Source organism: Pimephales promelas, chromosome 9 (genome assembly GCF_988280905.1).
Source record: "Pimephales promelas chromosome 9, fPimPro1.hap1.1, whole genome shotgun sequence".
NCBI lineage: Eukaryota > Metazoa > Chordata > Actinopteri > Cypriniformes > Leuciscidae > Pimephales > Pimephales promelas.
This window is the reverse complement of record NC_142777.1, coordinates 6,733,920-6,741,531: the sequence shown is the minus strand read 5'-3', so window position 1 is coordinate 6,741,531 and position 7,612 is coordinate 6,733,920. Positions and strand designations below refer to the sequence as shown.

Sequence of the window (7,612 nt, the reverse complement as noted above, 5' to 3'; positions counted from 1 at the left end):
ACCGAACTGAACCTTCCCCAATGTTGCGCCGGAAGTGATCTCTCGCTACGTCACGCAATGTTTATGTAACGGAGGCCAGCTAGTAGTTGCTGTGCGAGTAAACCTCACTCCCCGATCTCAATAGGCGCTCTAGCGACAGACGTTAGAGGCTGCAGTCTTTAGCCTCCTTGTTAGAGCGCCCGACTCTCACGCTGGAGGCCCGCTCGGAGCGGGTCAAGTGGACCCGGGTGGAGGGGTTACATTGGTGCCATGACCTGGATGAGAGTGAGGTTTAGGGGGGTGAGTGTAACGGAGACCAGCTAGTAGTTGCTGTGCGAGTAAACCTCACTCCCAAAGACATAAAATTCACAAAGACATTACTGCTGGGCTGTTTGGAAGTTATATTTCTTGTTTACATAGTCTCTGTATCAAATATACACCTAGGGTTGCATTTGTTCTCTTTTACAAGAGTAAAAAAGTAAGCAGATCTAACAATTTTTAAAGGCCTTTCTTTATACAGTAACACTGTCCTCCTACGAATTGTGAAATACCTTGTTTTGTTTTCTTTCTGCTGTGCTCCAACTCTTTACTGGTTGTTAGAATAGAATAGAATAGTTCTCTTGAGGGCGTGAGTGTGCTCGTTATACCCTGGCGTCAGGTTATTTTCCTTAATCTTTTTTAAGCGCAAAGGACCGATCGTGTCTAAAGTGCTGCAAAACATCGTGACTATGCCGTCTCACTTTCACCTAGTTGCCCTGCTACAGGGGCTCTGGAACCGGAACCAAACAATGTGAGAGCCTTACTAAGGTAGTCACATCCAAAGCCATATCTAGAGCCCCTAGATTATAGTTGGGATGTGTGTCTCTAATTCTGAAATCTTCTCTGTCAGCCTAACTGCTGGGTTGTGCTAAACATGTGGCAGGCAGTGCAATTGACATTGACAGGAGAAGATTTAATGACTCACTGTTTGTTGACTGATTACAACTTAACTTATGCTCTGCCCTCTACTAAGATTCTGTTTGTGCTTCATTATTGAAACTGCATACATAGGAAATTTTTATTTTATTTATTTTTTTATTCTGTTGAGATTATCATTCATTCAGTTTCGTCCTATTTCACTATAAAATTTTGAAGGTAAGATTTTCTTCAGCATTATTGCCCAGAGATTGTCCACCTACCTATTAAAGAATGGCTTCATTGACACTTCAATTCAAAAAGCGGGCATTCCAGGGTTCTCGGGATGCTTAGAATATATCAATATTATCTGGCAACAAAATCAGTCAGCAAAAAAGTAGAGGAAGGAGCTCCATGTGACATTCTTGGATTTGGCTAATGCGTATGGTTCAGTGTCACATGAGCTTCTGGGCAGCATTCGATTTTTTCAGAGTACAAATGTCAATAACAGATTTAGTGAAAGCCTACTTTGGAGATCTTAAATTTAGTTTCTCAACTCCAAAATTCAGCACTGCATGGCAACGCTTAGAGGTTGGAATAATGGCAAGATGCACCATTTCTCCACTGGCTTTTACTATGGCAATGGAAGTAATCATTAGGGCATCAAGATGGGTAGTAGGAGGAGAGCGCTTGACTTCTGGGATGCAACTACCACCAATCAGAGCATACATGGATGACATGACAACCATGACTACAGTAGCCTGCACTAATTGGTTATTGAGGAAGTTAACAGATAATATTGAATCTGCACAAATGCAATTTAAGCCCTCTAAATCAAAGAGTATCTTGATAGTTAAAGGAAAGGTAGTTGATAAAACATTCGTCATTAAAGGTGAGGCAATACCAACAGTTTCTGAGAAGCCAGTGAAGAGTCTTGGGAGATGGTTCGACGGGGATCTAAGGGACACAGTTCGAGTGGGAGGAGTTAGACGGCAAGCAGTGGAAGGGTTGAAGAGCATAAACAGCTGTGCTCTACCAGGCAATCTAAAACTCTGGTGCTGTCAGTTTGGTCTGCTGCCGAGGTTGCTGTGGCCACTGACTGTGTACGAGGTTTCAACAGTGGATAAGCTGGAAGCGTTAATAAGTTCATACTGTACATCAGGAAATGGTTGGGAGTTCCATGCTTCCTCAGCAGAGTGGGACTTTATAGTAAAGGAATATTGCAGCTGCCAGTCTCTGCTTTAACCGAGGAGTTTAAGTGTGCCAAGGTCAGGCTGGAAATGACCTTAGTAGAGTCACGTGACAAATGTGTAAAGGAGGCAGCCCCTGTGTTAAAAACGGGTAGGAAGTGGTCAGCAGAGAAATCTGTAGTAGAGGCAAAGGATGCCTTTCAAATTGGGGATATTGTGGGACAGGTACAGCATGGAAGAGGGGGTCTTGGGCTTAGTGTAGCTCCTCCGAAATGGCACAAGGCAGGTCCAGCTCAAAGGAGGAAGCTGGAAGTCAACAAGGTGTGAAAGCAGGAGGAGAGAGTGAGGTATATAAAGGCCATTTCCCAGGCCAAGCAGGGATAGTGGATAAGATGGGAGAGTGTGGAACAATGCAAGTTGGGCTGGCAAGTCCTTTGGTCAATGGAAGAGAGTAGGATCAGTTTCCTTATAAGGTCAACATATGATGTCCTCCCATCACCGCAGAACCTAAACCTCTGGGTAGGAGAGGATCCCTCTTGTCCTTTGTGTTCATCACCTGCCACATTAAGGCACATTGTGACAGGATGTAAGGTGGCTCTTAGCCAGGGTCGGTTTACTTGGCGCCATGACCATGTACTGCGATGTTTGGCTTTAGCATTGGAGGGCAAGCGTAGTATGACCAATAAGTTGCCGCCTGCAAAACATTACACGCAGAAGACAATATTCCTCCGCCCAGACGAGCAACCACCAAGAAAAGGTGTTAACACCATTTCTCGCCCAGGACAACTGGAAACTGCTAGGGACTGGAAGATGCTGGCTGATCTTGATCAACAGCTTATTTTTCCACCTGAGATTGCTACCACTAACTTACGACCAGATATTGTTTTGTGGTCTGGATCAGCACGCATTGTTCAGCTGATAGAGCTAACAGTGCCATGGGAGGATGCGGTAGATGAAGCATATGAGAGGAAGAAATTGCGGTATGCTCATCTGGCCACTGAGGCAGAGCAGCGAGGATGGAGAGTCCAAGTTTATCCAGTGGAAGTGGGTTGTCGAGGTTTTGTGGCACACTCTACAACCCGGTTCCTCTGAGACATCTGATTCAGTGGCCAAGAGTTGCGTCGCACAGTAAAGAACTTTTCTGAAGCAGCAGAAAGGAGCAGCAACTGGCTGTGGTTGAGACGGAAAGATTCTAGCTGGCTATGTACAGGCCGCCACGCTACGGTTTCGTAGAATTCTTGAAGAGTCTGTTTGTATAGGTTGCACTGAAATTACAGACATTACGTTCCTGTGTATATTGTTTAAATGACGGTGGTTGGCAAGATATTGTGGTTTGCGGTAGGTGGTATGCCAAACGGAACCGTTTGCCACTGAAACTGCTTTATAACGCACCAGTGGGGCTCGACAGCCTTTATCAAATGGGTTGGCGCGTATGGTTGGGTTGCGCGAGATTATGGTTAGGTCTGAGCAGAGGTCAGTAAGCTGGGCTGAGTCGAGTGGGGGACGGATTGGGCTGACTCTGGGACGCCAGGGTCACTGTCAAGCCCTCTTGAGGTGTCGTGGGCTAGTCAACGAAACACTGAGGACGGAAGGTGCCCACTTGAAGACCCTAGAGATGTCCCCTACTCGGCTCAATCCAGACGGTTGTTGTTGTGGTCCACTAGGGAGACCACAGTGTAGTTGCAGCCTTCGTGTGTGCTGACGCGGCAAGTACACTGCAGCCGTTAACGCCGGACAGAAGGGGAGTCACACCACCATATGGAAAGAAGCGTAAATGGATGGAGAAGCATAGTTTACTGTAAAGCTACGTTTTAGCTTACCTTGGCGAAAGCCAAATATAAATCAGCATGAAGTTTTAACATCTTCTCTCGTGTAATGGAAATCATTGAGTTGTATATATTTTCAAAATGTATTTCGTTTTCTTTTGCTTATTTTTAATGTAAAATTCTAATAAAAATACTTAAAAAAGTATCACACCACACACACAGAGTTATAGTGTAGTCTCCCTAATGCCGAGTTCAGACCATAGCTGTCAACCCTCCCGTTTTTTCCGGGTTTCTCACGTATTTTATCTCTGTTCCCGCTGCTTTCCCGTTTTAGTATTTTCCCGTAAAATATCCCGTATTTTTACGCTCTGATTGTGTGAGACCTACAAGCTCGGAGTCGGACCTATTCGGCTTGAAGTCATTCATTCGGATGCAGCCCCGCGCGCGCTGGCCGGAGACACATTGGCTGAGTGCGTCTCAGCTGCGTGGCGTGACCGTTTTTATTTTACTGTCTATGGTTTTTATTTCGGCTCCCATGTTAACAGATTACACACTGCCTGAGTGACACGCGCAAACGCGTGCATGTTAGAAATGGAACCAGAGATGCCTATTTTTCACACGACACGCAAGCGTGTTGGAAGCGTTTCCAGGCAAAAAAAAAAAAAGATGTTTATATGTAAAAAATTTCCATTATTTTTGCCTATATATATTTTCATGTCTTTTTTTTAAACAATTGAGTCCTGGTGTCCACTACAGAGGTCATAGCATAACATAGGAAATATCTTCTTTTTTTCCATTTGTTTCTTATGCTCTTAATAATGTAAAAAAAAAAAATCCCTTATTTTTGCGATGGATTCCGGGAAATCTCCCTTATTTTCAATGTTCAATGTTGACAGCTATGGTTCAGACTGCACGATTTTCATTGCCGGGTCGCTGTTCTTTTCACACTGCATGACTATCTTGGCCAGCATTCAGTTGCTGCTGTGTTCACACTGCACGATGGATCGGCGACAGAAGGTTTTAAGGTTTCACACTGCATGACTTTACAAAAGGAACAATCGCTGACAACTCTGTATATACATTTCACAACAAACACGAGCGAGATGTGACAAGGAAACAACGTGGGCAAGACCGGAGTTCTCACGTGAGACTGTTTCTTTTTCAACCCGGTTGTGGTGCAGCTCAGATGAAACGTCAAACAGACACGGGTTCTCCCGCCAAATTTCCACTAATTTTTTTTTCCATTTCTTGGATCCAAGTAGACAGAGACTTCTTACTTTCTTAGACTTCTTGCCTTTTTCTGAAACCATGCCATGCTTGTTGATATGTGATCTTTAACTCCTCCCCGAACTCCCCGCTGCTCTGTATTTTGCTCTCTCATTGGCTGTCGGTAATCGCTGATGTAGTTTTCAGTCAGAACACTTTTCACACAGCAGGATTTTGAATCGCCGACAGGTCCAGATATATAGCATGCTAAATATCTCACGGCCATCTGTGACTCGTCGGCGATTCTCTCAGATCGTGTCTTTGCTCATTCACACTGCGTGATTGTCACTTGCTTGAACGAGCAACGATTTTCCTGTGATTTTGGGCATTTGTCGGCGATTTCTCAAAACCTGTCGGTGAGCCAAAATGATAGCTAAAATCGTGCAGTCTCAACTCGGCATTAGGAAAAGACAGACCTCACTACTTTCCATTTGTAGTGATCATCATTCCATCATTCTTCGAGACCATCCTCGTCCCCCCCCACCCCCTTAATGCTTATCCTCAATGTATCTTCACAGTGTAAGCTATGTTTTAACCTGCTGTTCACTTACCTGTTTACCCGACTGAATTCAAAATAATTCTCACAAATGGGTTCCTCATCTGTCTTTGTGTGTTGCATTCCTGACAGAAGACCAGACCAAAGCCCAGCTGGAGGTACTCTCCAACATGAAGACCAGTTGCTGCCCATCGACCTGAATGATTGCCCCATAGAAATATATGTGGAGGAGTTTCTGAATCTCAGCAATTAGGTTTGGATCAAAATTAAAGTAATGCTCCCAGTGTCGACTGGCATCCCTTTTTTTTACTGCCTGTGAGAGACACACCTGATTCCCTCCTGCTGAGTGGTTCCTCTTTTTAATGGTGGGGGACTCATTCTCTGGAGCGATGGTGGGCTCAGTTCCTTGCTCTGACTCCTTCATCCTGGCAGGCTTGGGCTCTCTGTCTGCGGTGGGCTCTGGCATCCTTTCCTACACGGCATCGGAGGTGGCTGGCTGGGATGATGGAGATGGTACCCTTCAAAGTTTCGCCTACTGTAACTGAGGACCAATCCACCCACGGAACGAAGTTGATGTGCTCTTCTAAGGTCCAGCAGGTATCACCCTTTGGCACCAGTAAGCGAATCTCATCGTCCTGCCCGCACCTGAAACCTTCCATAATGGGAGGTCAATCAGATGTTAACTCCTCCACATAGTCCTCCAGATATTGGCCAATGAAATGTTCCTTCTGGATCTATATTAATTGCTGCAATCTCCAAATTATTTCTCATGGTTCTGGTGTTTTGTCATAGGTTAGCAAAGGATGACGACGAAGAAGTTAGTTCAAACAATTTCTTTTTCTTTAATAAAACAAAACAAAAAAAGTAATCCAACGAGATTATACAATACAGTGCACAACCGTCATCAGACAAAGAACTAAATTAACTGAAGGGCTTATATACACAAGATAATGAACTCAAATCTGAACTCAAGTGTGATCTAATTAATAATAAATAAACAAGGTAACCAATGACAAACGGGAACATGGAACAAAGGAAGCAGGAAATAAAAGAGAAGCAAACTTAAATTCCTTGAAAATGAATCTAAACCTATAACTGAAAGTGACAGTAGTCATTTACATTGGTTGAGTCATTAAAATTAAAACGGAACAGAAAGTACTTATTTTTCATTCTTTACTTTAAAACATATCACGTCATTACAGCTGACAATATGTAAAGTCATACTAAACATTCATAAGTAAATAAGAAAGTGCATTATTACTGAACACCCATATATTATATAGTTATGATTTAATCACATAACTGTTTAGGTGTCTCTAAGTATAGATATGAGCACATATACGAACCAATTTTCATATCCCACATTTTCTGCTTACATTGTCTACTTTGCATTTTGTCAAATGTAGCCTATTAATTCACCCATCACCAATAAATGAATGTGGATGCAGGCTATTTTAAAGCTAGGGTTTCTTCTTGAACGTTAGACTTTAAACCTGATGAAAAATCCAGAAAAGATGCTGAACAAATATTTCATCAGTTGTCTTCATGTTCAGTAACAGACATAAATGTGAAGTAAATACATTGCAATCAATCACATAAAAGGTTGTAAGACACATTCTCAACAAACAAAATTAAATGGACTGTTGTCTGATCAGATCACGTTTGAAAAGCTTTAATTCAAAGCAAGAAAACTGCTTTCTAAAGGTTGTGGAATTTAATGCGCTGCATTTCATCAGAAAGGGATAAGCCGATTTTCACCATTTTCTTGATTGCTAAATCACATACCAACATTCAGACATATTGAGTAAGCTAGTCTACTGGGTCTCCTCAGTATTGAAGGTTTCAGTGCACTAGTTGTCCAGTGCTATATGCTATATGTTCCTGTGCTGTGTCATGAAGTTTCTTCTCATAAGCATACATTAATACATGTGTTTGTACTCTATGCACAGTACACTGTACACAACCCTTAGGCCATATGGCTATGCTTATGACATGGCATTAGACAAAGAAAACATAACATA

At 43.0% G+C, this 7,612-nt stretch overlaps 1 pseudogene; it reads left to right on the top strand.

Annotated features, from left to right (window-relative positions):
- The first annotated feature begins 1,686 nt into the window (after positions 1-1,686).
- On the top strand, positions 1,687-2,390 carry LOC148977477 (uncharacterized; annotated as a pseudogene).
- Positions 2,391-7,612: the final 5,222 nt, after the last annotated feature.